The following is a 17,532-nucleotide window of genomic DNA, read 5'->3' on the forward strand; positions in this document are numbered from 1 at the left end:
TCAGGCATTCCAGCCCACTACAGCCCATCACCTTCTTGCCTCTGCTAAATTTGCTTCTGATTTACAGTCACATAAGCAAAATGAAAATCAGTCACCTCAGTTTTCAGATGGTCTGGAGCTAATGAAAGGGAAAAAGAAGAGGATAATTTCCAAGAATGGCCTGGGTTTATCTCTGCCTGCTTTCAGAAGCGTCCATTTTGGAGCTCCTGTGATTAGGCTACCTATGAGTACAACTGTCCCCACTGCTTCGTTGATAAATACTGAGCTCCTGACATCCTGCCTGGCAAGTTTTGTGGAGTTTCATTGATGTAAAGCTCCTCAGTTTATTTTGTGCTGTGTAATCATCCAGGTTTCTGGGACTATTCCCTGCAGGAGCACCCTTCTACTCTCACTCTCATCTCTCTCACAAGGTACTGTTTAGTTTCTTCAGTCTTCCACTCATCAGCACTTTCTTTCCAAGATGTTGAACCTCAGCCATATTCTTCTCATATTTAGTTCACAGGAGAGTTCAATCCTCACGGGCTGCTAACGGCCACACAGTTAATTAGCTATCCTCAGCTATATTTTTTACCCAGTTTGGATGCCTGCTCCCGAGAAACCCACAGGGTTTGAGAGCCCGTAGTCCTGAGCATTAAAGCAAATGCTACATCTGCTTCTCCCACCCATGCACCTTGCCGGGCTTCATTCACCTGCTGGGACTGATGTGGGGAAAGCAACTAAACATTTATAGCTCTGTAACCTCCTGGCATGTGTGTGGGGCAGCCTCCTGCATCTGACCTACACAGAGCATGACTTGGCTGCATTTTCCCTGTCCCCTTGGCATGGTCCCCAGCCTACAGACCAGCAAAGCTGTGTCCCACACCATTAAAACAAACCCCTTGAAGGCTTAGAGCAGGAGGCAGAGTCCTGCGCACGTCGAGGCTCGAGCTCTCACTCTTGTCCCCGGGGTGGCTGAAGTGCACACAGGTATCATCACAGGAGACATCCCAGGCCACCACAACAGCTGCTTGTGCCCACTAGAGCTTGTGGCACTGGCATTTTTCTTGCTTTTCCTAATCAGGTTTTAAACAGTACTCACCTGAGGCTGAGGGCATCCCTACAGCACTAAAGCGAGCAATGTGAGAAGACGTTAGGTGACTTAGGGCTCTTGGCAGCCTAAAGTCAGCTCCATACCCTTCATCTTGCTGTGGGACCACAGCTTCAGATAGTCGGCAGCATCAGTTGTCCCCTGGTGTTTGGTGCCACTCCAGGCAGCCTCGGCTTTGGAGATCCCGTGAAGCCCACCCTGGGGATATCGAGTGGCTCTCAAGCCCCATGGAGGTTACATTGGGTGGACTGCAGGGCCCTTGTGGCCTGCCTTTGGGTTGCTGTTCCACCTCATGTTGTCTCTACTCTTCCCTTCTGGCATTAGCCAGGCAAGCCCTTGGCCCTCAACCAGCAGCACGGCTGGAGCAGGAGTTCTAGATGTGCCAGTAAACATTTTGAAGTCTGAAAATAAATCCATCCATCTCTGTAAGAAATGCTGCCCCCAAGAGAAATTTCTGATCATAGGCAAGGCTAAGTGCACAGGCACCAGCAAATTCACCACCAGCATTGATTATTTCATTATAAATTGCTCACTTGCTTTTTTACACTTGCTTCTGAACAGAAATGAAACACCAGCTACTGAAAATAACAACAGCTAGCACACAACCAAAAACCTGACTTGCATATGGAAACACTGGATTTTCCACAGGGGCTTTCCCGCTGTTTAAGCTCCTTTAAACTTTAAAATACGAGCTCCATTAAGATTATAAAAATGTACTGCCTTAGCTGCTGCATTTTTCACTTGCTGAAAGGCAGACAACTGCTCAGAAGCTGATTGAGAAGAGCAATCTCAGTATTAACAGCTACTGCACCGATGTTGTTGATTGATGGCAGAGATGAGGATGTAGATGGAGGAATTGGGGACTTTCCAAATTGTAAAATGGGGAAAAGAAACCAGTCTGCCCTACCAGGGCTGGAGCTACGTGAGTCAGATGCTTCAGGATACCCGGCAATGTCCCCCTCGGTGACACTGAAGTCACAGATGTCATCCTCCTTGTTTTGGAGTAGTTGTTTAGTGGAAAATCCTGTGAAGGATCATTTCCCGAGAGATTTTTGCACAAAGCACGTGGCCCCCAACCTACACGGCAATAGCTGGTGTTCAGGCGCCACTAGAGATCATTTTCCTTCCTGGGGCTGGAAGGAGACTGGGGAAAGGCAGGTGAATGCTGAGTGAGGAGCGCGAGTGGAGAATGAAGAGTGGAGCAGAGATGCCACGTTGGTCCTTGACCCCGGGAGTTGAGGTGGCCTCAGCAGCACTGCTCCTCCTGTGTCTCTTGCCTGATGGCTTCAGCAGTGGCTGTAGGCCAGGAGAAGACTTCCAGTGCCATGGTGCAAGGCTCAGGAGCAGTCAGAGCAGGAGACAGGCCTGGTCCTGGAAGAGCTGTAGAGCTCTGTGATTTACCATGAGGGAGGTGTGACCTTCAACCTCATGGAGTAGAAAGCAAGCTATTTAGTATATTTGACATTTTCTTAGTGCAGGACTAGTTGGCTTCTTGGGATCTTCTCTGGTCTTGGAAGGAAATTTCTCCAGGACACCATCATTTGGCCCATTAGCATTTTTCATTTTCCTGCATCCTGACCTGAGTTAACAGGAAGAGAAAAAGTTGTGTAGTGCTGAGTGACTACCAGCAATCTTTGCACTGAAGCTGAGCCAGGCAACTCTAGTGGTACAGAAAAGAGGCTCCCACCCAGGCAGGACATTTTTCTGTTTGCTGTCCCATGGCCTCTTCGTTATGTGATGAGCCGTGTGTAATTGCTGACAGCACATCTGGTACGGGGCTGGATTTACACCGTCTCATTCTCTGTTTATGGGGGTGATTCATCTTCAGAAACACCGACTACTGGATGCCATTAGAGGAATATTGCCCTCGATGGCACGCTCCACGGTTCATTCTAACCTTTGGTTTTCTGGGTGACATCAAATGATGGGAGTGTTTTTTATGTTCACATGTATTTGTACAGGCAAGTACAAGAATGGGCATGGGAAAAAAAAACCCAAACAAACATGTCTCATTTGGTAGAGAGGCAGAAAACAACTCCATGACAAAAGAAAGTAGAAGATAAAAGGTAAATATTTCCTTTCTCCCTAAGGCACAGTCAAGAAAAGCCATCATCATTTTGCTCAGACGCTAGTATAACCTCATGTTTCCTGCAAAACATATTTCCTGAGATCAGTTTGCACGTATCAGGTTTTGCCCGTGAATACTCATGAGACACAAATCAGTCCTTTTAATCCATGATTAGTAAGTCACCCCACACTCGGCAGTTGCATCATGATTTGGTGTTCTTGTTGAATGGATGCTGTGCTATTTAATTGTTTTTTGCTTAGTGATCTGTTTGCTCTGTTAATATTTAATTCTCTTTTTCCATGCCTCTTTCTACCCCCAAAAGGCCTAAAGAATAGGAAAACATCTTTCATTTTCTCAGGCTTCATGTGCTAGTATAAGAAAATACCTATTCATAATCTACTGTAGATGATAATGATGATATACAGTCATAATGCTGGAATTCTTAAGTGGTTGCCACGGCTCTTTTGTAGCTGAGAAACAAAACAAAACCAAAACCCCAACAACAACAACAACAGAGCTGATTTGAAATAAAGCAGGTTAGTATGCTTTATTTGCCTTTTCCAATGGTTTGGATAATGAACAAATCGTCATCTTTACATATCCCCTGCCAGATTCTGAGCTGAGTGCTGCACATGAGCCTGAATGACAGTAAACAAAGCACTGCCTGGTGCTTTGCATGCTTTGCAGAGGTGAATTCACGAGAACAAATTAGACCTTTGATTGATCCTTTAAACAAAAATAAAGGAAAACAGTAACATTAATTTATACGAGCTCTAGCTGCATTGCATTTTTTATAGTGATCAATATTCTGGGCATTGTAAACAGGAGCTTTACATAATAAATAGCTGCATTATGTAATGCTAGTTAAATTTAGAAATGGTTATTTTATTACCTTAGTGCACATAAAATAGAGAGTGATAGAGCCAGGGCTGTCCGTGGACGCAGGGAGCAGCTGGGCCTGGCTGTGCACAGCCAAAATCACCCCCCCCCCCAGCCCGGTGCAGCAGCTCGGCTCCGGCTGGATGCTCTGGGTCCCCGTCACACATTTCGGTGGGGGTGGCGGGGGCAGGCCCCGAGCCGAAACACAGCGTGCTCAGGAGCAAAACATCTCTGCACAATAAAGATGGAAGATTTATTATGAAGGAATGAAATGTGCTACTTTTGTTCTCCCTGGTGTCCCCATAAAGCTTTTGTCTGACAGGCTGGTTGGGGCTCTGGGTAGCTCCAGTCTCTTCTCTGTAGCTACCGGCTGCTTTGAGACCAGTTGTGTGCAGACTATAGATCAATTATCTCCCTGCTAGGGATAAACAGTGTTTTCCTTTTTCCTCTTCAGCAGTGTTTGCTGTTATCCTGGAGTGTAGGAGCCCTTTCCTTTCCTTCTCAGCCACACACACACACAGTTGGGTTACTGGAGGGAGAGGATGGAAGAATTCACATTTGTTGCATTAATCTTAATAGCCTGATCCTCTTGCAGCCTGCTGCTGTAACGCAGCGTTCGGTGTGCTGCCCATTTACAACAGGCTGGAAGGACAGATACTTTTGTTATAAATAATTGCGAGACATCTCAATCCAATAAATGCACTGAAATGAGAGCATCTGAAAATGTGAGTTTGGAAAAATACAGCTGAAGAAGGAAAGTCCCGTTGTGAAATCTGTAGCTAGGCAGAAACACTGCTGTTTGGGTGTTTCGTAACACACAGGGAACTCCAGTGTGGGAAATGAGGGGACTTTAATTAGGACATCAGAGCTGAGATGTTTCTTCTGCTCGCTGGGGTTGGCACCCATTTGTGGGGGGCTGAAGCGCTCTCAGGGCTGTAGCTGGAGCCAAACTGCTGATGGAGTTAAGTGCTCTCTGTTGCCTGCTCTCTGTGTTGCAGTTATAGGGCTCTGAATTAAAAGTTAATCTAAAGCGTCATCAAACTTGAGTAAAATCCAGGTCTAGATCATAATTTTACAAGGAGAGCCTGTTGGTTCTTAATGGACTGGAACAAAGTCCTGATTCAGAAGAGCATCCAGCTTTTTCAAAATGTGGGTTTGGACCGATATCAGGAATATCTCTAATAATTACGTGTATTTGATTTTTCTCAACTACTATTCATAGCTTTAGTATGAAGAAGAATCCTGCCTAGCATCTGTTGTGCCTGGAAATTTTCAGACCATTGAGCAGCACGTAACCACTTCAGAGAAATCATTAAAAATTATTTTACCGAGCCGGTGTGAGAGACAAAGACTTAAAGCTAAATCCCGTTTGAAAGTAAACTTCGCAAAAGCAGTGAGTTTTCTCAAAGGCTGACTGCTCTTGATTTACAACGATGTTCCCAGTCCTGATTTCAATTAAAGAGAAATCCTCAGGCATTTCTGCTGTCCGGCATTGTTCTTTATTCCACTTTGTTATATATTGAGTAATAAACAAAACAAACAAAGACTGTACTCTGCAATGAACTACAGGCGTCCTGTGCAGTCTTGGGGAAATCAATAGGTCAGAGTCTGGCCTTGGATTGCCTCTATCAGTTGTCAATAATTCCCTCAGCTTTAGTAGAGTTTACATCTATGTAAGTAAAAAATGAATGTGGAGATACAAATATATCTGTATATGCCCTGTCCCCCAAAAAAAAAACAAACAAAAAAAAAGAGAGAAAAAATACTGTAGATTCCACTCCTTTATACAAAAGGAGAAATAAATAAATAGGTAGCTGGTGCTGTAAACTCTGATTTATTTGCCAGGCCGCCCAAAACCATGAGAGTACCTTCTAAAGAAAACATGTTAAGCCAAGCTTTAGGCTTTTTTTCTTTGCTTTCTGCTTGTTGCATCTCCAGCTCCTGCTTCTCTCGCTGGGTTCTGCAATTCACGAAGACCAAGACCTTGTTTATACATTGGTGGCTGTGTCTCCCATAACAGCACGACAGTGAGCACTGGGTCTTTAAATAGTAGTGGTGATGATGATGATAATAAAAAAGCCATTGTTGACAATCTGGTGTTCTTTGCAAATGCTGAATTACTGATTTCTTTCACTGTCTGGCTGTTGAGCTGTTTGGATGTGGGTGCAGCTTTCCAGCTTGCACACCTGGGCTTTCCATCTTGCTCACACTGGAATAGATCACATGGAGTTTCTGCTTGAAGGAGAATACATGGATTTTTTTTCCATCTATTAATTAAAGCAAAAGAAAAGGAAGGTAAGACGGGGGCCTTTGTCTCCCTGTGGGGTCAAAGGGGCAAAACCCACATGCCGTCTCCTGCCTTGGGAGAGGAAGGAGGCAGAGGGTGGTGGTGAAACATCTCAGCAATGGCTGTGATTTCCACACAGCACCACAGCAACTCTGTGACAGAGCAAGGAATGGAATGGGCTCAGGGTTACAGGGCTGTGTCCCCACCCTGGCCATGGGCCATCCTCCCTGCTCCAGTGCGAACAGCAGCCTCTGGCAGGGCTGGCTGCCTCTGAGCCTTGTACCTCTGGCTTAACGCTTTCCTGGAGCGATAAAATATTCAAATTGGAGACATTTTAATGTCTCCCTCTATTCCTGTTGTAACTGAGTCTTGTTTTTAAATAGATCAGATTTTCATCCCCATTTAAGACAGCATAAATCAGGAGTTAATCTAGGCAAAGTGACCCGGCTCTTCTGAAGCCCATGGAAATGCAGTCATAGGAGATCACAGTCAGGCCTTGTGCTCGCAGAAAACACTCACCACATTAGGAGAACAAAACTGTTCCCTAGAGCAATAAATATCATAACCCACCTTTTGACGAGGGCTCTTCAGATCTGCCATCCTCTGTTACAGCCTGGCCGGAGCTTCCCCAGTGTGTGCATGATGCTCCATGTGCTCTTTAATCCTCCCCACACGCTTCTTCCTAAGTCTTCATTTGTATGCACACACTTAGTAATCACTCATTCTGGCCATAAAACCTACAGGATTTTAAATTGAACTGAAGTCCCAAATGCTTTGAAAGAATTTATGTTGCATAATTGTACTGGTTTGCCTGAAAACAAACAATGATGTATGGCTAAAATATTCTCTCAGGGAGATGACTCAGATTCTTCCTTGTGGCTTAGACCTTGCTTGGCTGCTGATGGTGCAACTTGTAATCTCCCCTCTCAACGCAGGGCAAGGGAAGGCAAACAAAAGAGTAATGCATGGAGCATAAGATGAGAAAACACAAGTTCTTTGGAGCTTTCAGAGACACTCAACCCTTTCATTTGTTCTGAAATGAGGTAACACTGGAGATCACGGACAAGAAAACCAAGCCCCATCAGTACTGCACACCAGCCCCTCTGCAGGTGGAGGATTGTGACTGGTTTTGTGCTGCTGGCATAGCAGCTGTGCCCAGGGTTCCCCCCACATGGGCAGCCTGCAGAGAGCACAGGGCACAGCCCCACGAGTGGGGTACGTGGATCTGGGGTGGGTGGGTTTCCCACCCCAGGGTGCCCTGCAACTTTGGGACTTCCCAAAGTGCCACTACTTCTGCTTGGCTCCATGCATGGGCAGGCTTGGGTGTTTTGTAGTCCAAGAAGGTTGCGGGCAAGTCCCTTGTGTCTGGATGTCTCGCTGCCAAGGGCTGTGCAGAAGATCCTGGCAGCTGCGCTGCTTTGTCTGTACCATAGAAGTGTTTTTGCCACCGAGTCAGCAATTTGTGTGGTTTTCGCTGTCACTGTTCTCCCTTTAAACATCTTCTGCTACTTAGTTTTCTGCAATCATGCTTTATGTCCCAAGGACATAATCCGACTATTGGTAATTAAGTTAATTTTTCAACCAAGGCTCCAAAAGGTAAATGAAACCTTTACTTTGCAGGTGTGACATTCAACCACTGCTTAAATGTCCTTCAGCTATGATGGCCACCCATCAGGAGCAGGAGCCCTAAATGGGTGTGGGAAAGACCAAAGAGACCTCACTTCATGTGTTTCTAAAGATCTACGTTTCCCTGGTGCAATTTGCAGAGGTGGCTTTGCAGGTCTGGGGATTTTGCCATTTTTCTGCTGTTTGTAGACTTGGGGATTTCTGTTCCGAGCACACACTAAAACCATGGTTGCCGCTGTGCGTGAGCACGCATTTTCAGGACGTTGTCCTCACGTGGATCTGTCTATTTCTTTCTGTCATTTCCAGTTGATCAGAGGACATCTGAGGGTCTGTAGCTCCCTGTTAGCGCTGGAATTGCAGTGCATGCTGTGGTGTAATTTGATGCATTCGGAGCTATGGGGCCCTGGAAGCACCCTCCACCCTTCCTTTTTCTAAAACAAAAATATCAGGTATGAAGTTACTGTTACAGAGTGTACTAAAGCAGCATATCTGCCCTCCATTCCGAGCAAAGCAAAGCAGAGCAGTATAATACTATCAGTTTGCAATGGAAGAGTATTAAAAATAGTCAAAAAAGAAAAAAAAAAAGGTTACCTGTCTAGCAAAGAATAAAATAAGAAACTTTTCTGTTTTACTCTGCAAGCACTGCCAGGCATCATCAGGGAACATATCAATTCATAACAGCTGTGGGTAGTTATTTCTGTCTCAGACTTCAATAGTTTAATTGGAGAGGCATGGTAAAAGTTAACAGATCTGTGTCCAGCAAGGTTAATTCTGAGGTTAACAGATTATAATGCAAAGAAAATCAGCTGGTGTTTTTTCTCCCTCTCTATGAATAGCGTAATTGCATTATTGCTACCGGAAGGGTAGTCAGCGCTTCTCAATCTGTGGTCTCCCACTGTGGAGGGAGTAACCTGTGAAAAATTGGTTTCCTTTACAAACATACCCTTCTGCCTTTCTCATTCAATGCCTGTGTAACCATAATGTTGAAGAGGTAGCTGCTAATATCACGACTGCTCGTGATCACGCTTTTCAAGAGTCATTCTTTTATGTAAGTCCAATGAGTAATTTTTTGTGCTGTTTAATTTTTTTTAGAGATGTTAAAACCCAAAAGTGTTGCTAAAATGATTTCAAGCAGCGTTTCTGCAAAAATGCTTGTGATTTGTGCTTCTACCTTGTCACGTCTCTGGTTCTGAAATGATTTGCATGGCTCTTCCACCCTGTAGCATTAGTGGCGATGGCAGTAGGAGGGCACTGTCCTTTTTCCAGAGGATTTCCAGTCTGAACAGACCCTGCAGCCTAAAGGAGAAGGAAAGAAAAACGTGCCATGAGGAGACTTGCAAACAGCCCCAGGGAAAGGTGGTGGCAGAGAGGAATCTCTTGATTCCTGGCACAGTGCTCTGTCCTGCCTGGGGGACTGTAGCCACTTTGTGCTGCCTAATTTTGACATATGTCATGAGAAATTGTTTCATTTCTTGACTGTACAAGTGTTGGCGATAGTGATTTAGAAGTTAAATTAAAAACTTTCCAGATCAGCTTTAGACAGATTGATCTAGAGTGGGGCTAATGGTAGATTTTCATAATTTGCTTTGAGAAACTCTGGTGAAGATACCTGAATAAGTGCTAAGTACTATTAATAGAGCTGATAGGATAAGACTAAAACTCTTTGCCAGTGAAATACCTACTTCCATCAAAATGCTTTCAAAATGTTCCCCAAAAGGGTAACCAGCTGTCACTGGTTAATCAACATCTTCCCCAGAGCAGAAGGAGAACGAGGATCTGACTCCTGACTCAGAGCCACATACCCAGACCTAACCTCGTCCAAGGGGAATGTTGCCCTTTCCTCAGGGCTGGTAAGTCCAAAGGCATTAAAATAGCAGGGGTTTAGGGTTCCTGGCCTTAAAATGGACCTTCAGAAATAGTTTCCTCAGATATTACCTCGAGTGCTTTCTATGTGTATTCTTGCCAACAAGCTCTTGTTAGAGTATTTGTGGAAAATAAACTCTGGAGAGCCATGAGCAGAGCAAAGCAGATTAATTTAAGACAAGCAAATATTTGTGGGAAAGTTTGTGTGTGTTTGTGTTATCCACCCAGAACTATCATACAACGTTTTCCATCCGTACATAATTTTGCCAAGGTATGTTTTGATCAGAGAGATAGATCAGTTACCATCTATTCATTTCCATGTGTTTCAGCTGTGAGGCACCAGTAGAAATTTGGTATTTCCTGCACAAAGAATTTGGTTTTGGCTCTAAACTTCATTTGAAGAGTTAACATTTCTGAAGCCATGACCTCAAAACCACAAATAGAAAGAAAAATAACGTAAGATAGATGAGCACAAAGTTCTGGAAGCCCTAAAGAGTGAAAAACAGATTTCAGTATGTTTTGTAACCATCCTTTTGAGTTAGGGAAAAAGGATATTTTAATAAAACTGCACCCTAGAGCCCACAGAGGTTTGCTAGATAAATCACAAACATGCAAATGAATGTGGGATGGAGGCTGGGTCTGTAGCCCTCCAGCTCTGAAAACACTGTCTGAGCAAGAAAGCTGCTGTTGGCCTCTAGCTCAACCTCCTGGACAGGTCATTGGACTCGACCAGCACTCATTCCCATGAGCATTCAGTAAACTTTGACGCCCAGAGGTATTTTTCTCATTGAAAATCACCTGAAAGAAAAGGAAATTTCTGCCGAATCAACATACTTGTCTTGTGGAAGAGATCCAGCTGCAGGACTCTGACCCCTGGCTCTAGGTTGACATCTCTGCCCCACCGGCCCCTCTGGCAGCACCTCCTGGGCTGCTCTCGCTGAATTAGAGCTGTGCTCCAGTCACTGCTCATGGAACATGTTCACTTTCTTTTTCTTCCCCTATTCTGGGTGAAAATTGATCTAAAGATATGGGATGTAGCTACTGGCTGGTTATGCCAGTTTGCAGCTCTCTCTTCTGCATTGAAACATGGCTTTTATCAGGACTTAAAGATTTCATGTTCTGTGAGTGAAGCCACCAAAACATTCAAAGACCCTCATCTCCTACATGTAGTTTGTGTCCTGCATACTTGTCTTTTACCTGTGGGTACGGACTGGTAGATTTATCATATTCTTCTGCCAGAGAAGCTCAATCCACTTTACAGAGGGCAGATCTTATCAGACCCATTGATTTACAGCAGGTGACACTCTGCTCTGAATTTCCACAGCATGGGCACGAAAAGAATTACACATTTTTTGTGCTGCATTCAACAAATACATCACATACAGGAGCCCAAGCAAGCCTCCCTTGACTCCCCATGGTTTTATATCATGTAGGTCCCTCTGTTTTGTAGTGAAGACATTAGGAAAATCATTCAAATGCTGAAAATCCTCCCACAGCTCTTTGCAAACCCCCCATGAGGTGAGCACAACAGGCAAATCCTTCCATGGGCTGTGGGAAGGTTTTGGGAGAGCTTCATTTCCCGGGTGAACTGTGGAGCCCAGTGGTCCCAGTGACCCCAGTGTCAACAGGGACACAAAGGCTTACCAGAAACCCATCCCGAAGAGAGCAAAATGTCACATCCAGTATTATCCCTTCCACGCATGCAACACCCTGCTGAAGGGGAAATATTCATCCCTTCTCCTCCTCCTGTCTTTCCATCCATCACTTTTCAGGCCGTTTTCTCTGTCCTGGCTGTCCTCCTCCTGCTCAAGAGGTTTCATTCCAGGCTGACATCCCTTTGGCATTTCCCACAAATACACTGTGGCAAGAGCCTGTTATTTGGCTGTACCCAAATAAAAGGACAGAAGAAACCAAAAATAGATCAGTAATTCCACATGTGGAAAATACCACACAAACTATTCCAAGTTTTTCCAAGTCAGAAAAGAGAAAGGCAGGAGTTGGACTCGATGATCCTTGTGGGTCACTTCCAACTTGGGACTTTCTATGATTCTACAAAAAATCAAGCAACCATGAAAATCAGTCCTGATTTTCACAGGCTTCAGTTAAGATATCCCAGCGTGGGAAACATGTAAACCTTTGCAAAGAGCTTTGAGTTATTAATTTGATGCTTCTTGCTACACATCAAGGGTGCTTCCTAACTCATTGGTAGGGTGATCACTGTACTGGGTGGTGATGCTTTGTTGTAAGAAGCTATTTTAATAGTCAGGTATGTGTATGCACTGGAATTACCTTGCCACGGATCAGAATCTTATGAGTGGAAATGGGATCATGAAGTGCCGTATCAGACTGGAAGGAGTGGAGTGTTGTGGGGGTCTGTGCTAAATTCAGTTTCAAGGTAACACCTTTGTTAATGGGGAACAATGCTGCATGAATGATCTCTGCAGATGTTCCCGAATTACGAGGTGTGGTGAGCAATGCAACTACTTGGCAAATAAGGCTTTAAAAATTTGCTTAAGGAAAAAAAAAAAAGAAATGAGAACCCCCCCACCCCGCCTTGCCTGCAAGCATACAGTGCTTTGCATTAGCAATGCTGTGCGCTCTGCTCAGGGAGGATGGGGCTTGCGGTATCCGGTTGCAATCGGGTGAAAGCAAGGGGAGATACAAAAATAGCTCTGCAACCCACACTCCCACCCACAGAAAAGCACAAGTCACCCAGGAGCAGTTGCTGGCTGCACAGGCGGCTGCTGGAGCAGTGTTTGCTGCAGCTGCAACCTGCCAGCATACGCCATTCCTCGGACCCCGTCCCAGGGTGCTGGCAGGGTGCAGCTGTGCTTGGGGACAGTTAATGCTCAAGCGTTCATGCAACAGAAGATTTGTTTTAGTCCAGGTGCAGCTGAAGCTACATTTTCTCTGGCAGCCCGTGAACTGGCCATGATTGCCCACCCTGTAGCCATCTCTCAAGCGCAGTGGATGGGATATTTTTCCCTGTGTACTCCCAGCTTCAGCTCGGCCAAATCAGCCTCGAGCAAAGAAATATGAGATTAATCACCTGCTTTTCCTGGGCCATGTGCTGCCCTTCTTCCCCCATGGTCTCTCATGGCGTTTCTGAGCAGGAGAGGTCTAGCCCAGAGACTGTCACCCCACTCCTGAGCCAAGTTTTGGGTGCGTTGTCTGTCACCTCCATCACATCAGACCCTCAGGGGAAGTTTGTTAGAAAAGATGATGCTGAGACCAACCCAGCAGCAGCCATTTGTGTTCCTCCATCCTGCTTACAAAACCTCAGCAAAGGCTGAAATCAGTTTGCGATATAAGGTGAGCTGCATCTCCAAAACCCCATACTTGAATCCCCAAAGGTAACACCATGCTGGGCTCAGTGTCTTGTTCAGAGATCAAATGGGGCAACAACTCCCCTCTGCCACAAGTAGTGGGCAGAGCTGGATGCAGTTAGGAAAGGGATAGTGTCACATGCATCTGACACCTGGGACCAAATTCAGTGGCCCGGCAGGATGTGCCGGGATCTGTTTGTCTTTGGGAGCGAGTCCTGTGTCCTCAGAAGTCACCCAGTTTTGTGGCTTCTCACTGTTGATGCTCAGCACCTCTGAGGATGTTGTCCCAGGGCTGTCATTCCCCCAGTGCCACAGTCCCACCATCATGCTCTTCTCCATGCCATGGTCCTGCTTACCAAAAGGAAAAGACGTTGCTCCGATTACCCAGGCTCTGTTACTCCTTGTGTAAGCACTATGGATATTTTTGACTGTCCTTTTCAATTTCAGCTAAAGTCGGTGCCACAGGCAGCTCTCTTAGTAGATTGCTTTTGTGATTTATGCAGGTCCAGAAGAGTCCAAGGATCATTTATCTTCAAACCAGGAGAGAGATGAAAGAGTCATGGTAGTAAAATTTCCCACAGAGCTAGATCTGAGCATTAAAGAGGGGAAAATGTCATTGTTTTACTGAGACGAGATGACGTGAGGCAGGTTTTAATACTGGGGGATTTTTTTAACTGAATAATTTGCCTTAAAAAAAAGAAAAAAAAAGTCATTTTGGGAAATGAAAAGAGGGCAAACAAGCTTGGTGGGTGCTGCTGGGAAGTTGTCTCTGGGGAGGGGCAGAAAAAGCCAGGTAGAAGCAAAACCCGAGGGGCACGTGTTCCTCCGGGGATGGCAGGATTGGGCTGCAGCTGGTGGGTGTCTCTGATGGGAGAGGGCAGGGGGTGCCCGTGCAGCCACGATGCCCGAGAGCAGATGAGGCTACGAAAGGTGCCAGCAGCCCTGTCCCACCGCACCTGCACAAAGAGACGCGGGGGTCTGCCCAAAATCACGTAGCGTGATGGGTAATACCGTGGGTGCATGGGTCCCCACAGCAACATGAGCGTGAGTAGCCTAGGGAAAGAAAAGAAAGTTTCTAATCTCAGCAGGTCCAACCACAGATGTGGGAAACACCACCTGGCCGCACTCCTCCTGGGCCGCCATGGCTCGGCATCTCCTCAGCCAGCTCCTGGGGGTTTGACGGAGCATCCCCCACGGGCAGCAGCGGGTCCTGTGGGGCCGGGGAGCATCCCCAGCCCTCGCCTGCCTCGGGGCTTGACACCGAAGCACAAACCTTGGGAAACTTGGTCACGTCAGAGGGCTGGAAGGAAACCGAAGGAAGGAGAGGGCTGGGAAAGGGTCCGTTTACATTTGCAGCAGATGCTATCTAGAGGAGAAAAATACTTTTATTTCCCCTGTGGACTGCCAGTTGATTTTCTTGCGGCAGGCACTAATGGAAAATAATAAAACCCATTTTAGTCAGGCTGTATCCAGAACACTTATAGGTCAAGCCAGTACTCAAAACAGACTGTTATGGAACATAACACATTAGTTTGTCACCAGCGCCTATGGTGGCCAGGGGATTCTTACAATTTGAAATTGAATTTTATAGGTCAAAGCCTTTCATGGGTCTTGAAAAACAGTGCATCTCCGTAAAGTTAGCATGTATGTGGAGGCAATTACTGAGTGTAAAGATACGCAACGCTTGTGTTTTTTAACAGTGAAAAAAACAAAGTGGACCTGAGATGGGAACTGCGATATAGCTGTAAATCCCAGAATATAACCATTAATTGTTATGGACTCAAATATTTCAGTTTTGTCTTCCTGCTGTTAAATCAAACTCAGAACACGCACAGGAGGCATCTTTCACTGAAAATTATGTTCTCTCACTTTATGATTTAAAAATCACTGATGACTGTAAAGGAAGCTTGGTCATAGAAGCCCAAGTTTCTTAGAAATGAGTCAGAAGTAGATCATTTGTTTAGGAGAGATTAACTTATTTCAACATTCAGATAACCTCAAACATCTTCCATGTGGTTTTATACTTTACAGAATAAATAAAGCAGGGACATGAGGTGGTGCTTGAATTGCCACACATGCACACACACACTGGTGTCCGGTTTATTCTCCATCCCCTCCCCTTGCACAGCCCCATCCCCACTGGCTCAGGAGTGCTGTGTAAGGACACCCAGCATTCACACTTTGCCCAAAATAGAGAAAAGGGCCACCAAAACCCCAGCTTTGAGCTGGAGGTTGAGGACAGTTCACGTCTCCTCGCACCACCACTATCCCCAACAGCCCCAGGGATGAGGGTCCCCTGTGCCACACTGTGCCCTGAAGCCCAGCATCCTCTGTGGCATTCCTGCTAAGCGGCTGCCTGACACCAACGGCTTTATTATGGTCCCAAATCCACATACCAGGCATCCTGGGCAGCTGTCCCCGTGGGGCTGGTGGGATTGCTGGGGTGATTGATGTCCTGGGTGGGAGAAGAAGCCTCATCACTCGATGCATTTACATGACACCACCTTTTCTGCCACAGCCAGATTCCCACTGACTCATGTACTGCTTTGATTGTGAGCATAATTAACACCAGAAAAATGCTCAGATCCAGGCTGCAAACCTCCCCTCTCAGCTGAGCAGACCCTCGCACCAGTGGCCGGGGGGCTGAGGTTGTTTGATCGCTCAGGGCAGACATGGTGCAGGTATCCTCCATTCGTCTCGAACACAGAGGGGCCAAGTATCATTATCCCCATCTTCCAGCTAAGACATGGAAAGTGAGGCTTTGGCACTGTGCACAGAAGCTCCCTACAGGCCTTGTACATCAGAACTGCGTTTTATTAGTCTTTATCTGAACTGCGCTTTGCTGTTAACTCCCTGTTGTATTTTCTCCTTTGCCTCACCAAGAGCATCTTCCAGAAGCAGGGGGCAAAGCCACAACCCCTTGCCATGGGCCTGGACAAGATCAACCCTGCCACTTCCTTGCTGAGTCAGCAAGCGTTCCAATCAGCTACACACAAATAATTACTGTGCTTTTCTTTCCTTCCTTTATTTATTTTTAACTCAAAGATGAGTGTGCATCTCAGGAGTGAAGTGTCTTGTGTTGCTAGTAACTGATGGTAGGTGGGAAGTCCATACGGCCACTCTTTCCCGGTAATATCCACTGAAGTCTGGAATCACTATCATTTCTGCAGATTTTTCCTGTAATTCAGCTTTGGTAAAACCCCCTCTCAGGGAGGAATTAATAGCATGCTGTGGCTGTGCTAAATATTGATTGACTTTTTGTCTTTATATGGAAAGCTGCACAGGCTGTTGGACAAGAATCCGAGAACAACAAATATTAAATCTGCTAATATTTAGATAATGACAAAGATCTCCAGTTCCTCACCCTGCTAATGTAAATGCCTCTTTCGTGCTGTGTGAGGTACTTTGATGGGCAGTAAGTGCCTCTGCAGAGGGGGTGGCAACTGGAGCCCCTCCACGAAGGTGGAAGCAGAAGTGATGTAGAAAGAGATCCCAGGGCAGAGCAGCATCAGAGCTAGAAATAGCACTTGTATCTCCTAGTTGCCATTATGCAATGCTGCACAGTACCTGAAAAACCCATCACATTTATTTTTCCTAATTATTTTATTATCCTAAAGCTTCCAAAACCTTCCTTGTCCATGGAGAGGAAAGATTATCAAGTAAAATTCAGTGATGTAAAACTTGGGGAAGAAAAAAAAGAGACCAATTTAAAGAATATATGGATATAAGAAATAATGAAGTTCATGTCTGTAGGCTGCTTTTGCTGACTCTGGCAAATGCACATTCATTTCAGGGACCTGTGGTTTCCGAAGGGTCCACGGAGCGCTCTGCAGCACCACTGGACCGTGTTCTGCAGTTCTACCCGCAAGCAACATTTTGGTCATCCCATTTTCAGATATCAAAAAAAATCACACGGGCTATTCAGACCTGGGTCCTCAGGCAGTGGAGGTGGTTTTGGTTTTCACGTTGAATCAAGCACCGAGCGCCACGTTTTGGATGAGCTTGCTGTCGTGTCCAGCTGATCCACCCTGCTGAGCAGCAGCAAGCAAACTGCACGAGCTGCTGTCAGCATGAAGGGCTCGAGGGAAGGACCCGAACAATAAGATCCATTTGGCTGCTCCTCACGTTGGAGCCATGGAACACTACTGAAGGAAAATGTCCTCTGGGAGATGCAAAGGGTGGTTGTGCATTGGGGAAGAGAGATGAGCTAACGCAGGGAGAAGGGTGACTTTTATGCAGAACGGTGAACCTCCCTCCTGTAAAATGCAGTGTCTCCATGTACCAGCCCAACAACTCACAGCACATTCCAATGGGAACCACATTCTGCACACGTTGGGTGCAACTCTCCACCTAGTTGGCAATTTCCCCTGAATTGCAAGGTATCCAGCGCAGGCAT

General features: G+C 45.9%; 1 long non-coding RNA gene across 1 annotated transcript; it reads right to left on the reverse strand.

Annotated features, from left to right (window-relative positions):
- Positions 1-6,197: 6,197 nt before the first annotated feature.
- LOC139828644 (uncharacterized) lies at positions 6,198-9,238 on the reverse strand. The gene is made up of 3 exons (XR_011740532.1): positions 9,119-9,238; positions 6,892-8,378; positions 6,198-6,301 (listed from the first exon to the last, which is right to left on the reverse strand). It is a non-coding gene; the product is annotated as an uncharacterized lncRNA (long non-coding RNA).
- Between the last annotated feature and the right edge of the window lie 8,294 nt (positions 9,239-17,532).

Source organism: Patagioenas fasciata, chromosome 9, assembly GCF_037038585.1.
Source record: "Patagioenas fasciata isolate bPatFas1 chromosome 9, bPatFas1.hap1, whole genome shotgun sequence".
Taxonomy (NCBI): Eukaryota; Metazoa; Chordata; class Aves; order Columbiformes; family Columbidae; genus Patagioenas; species Patagioenas fasciata.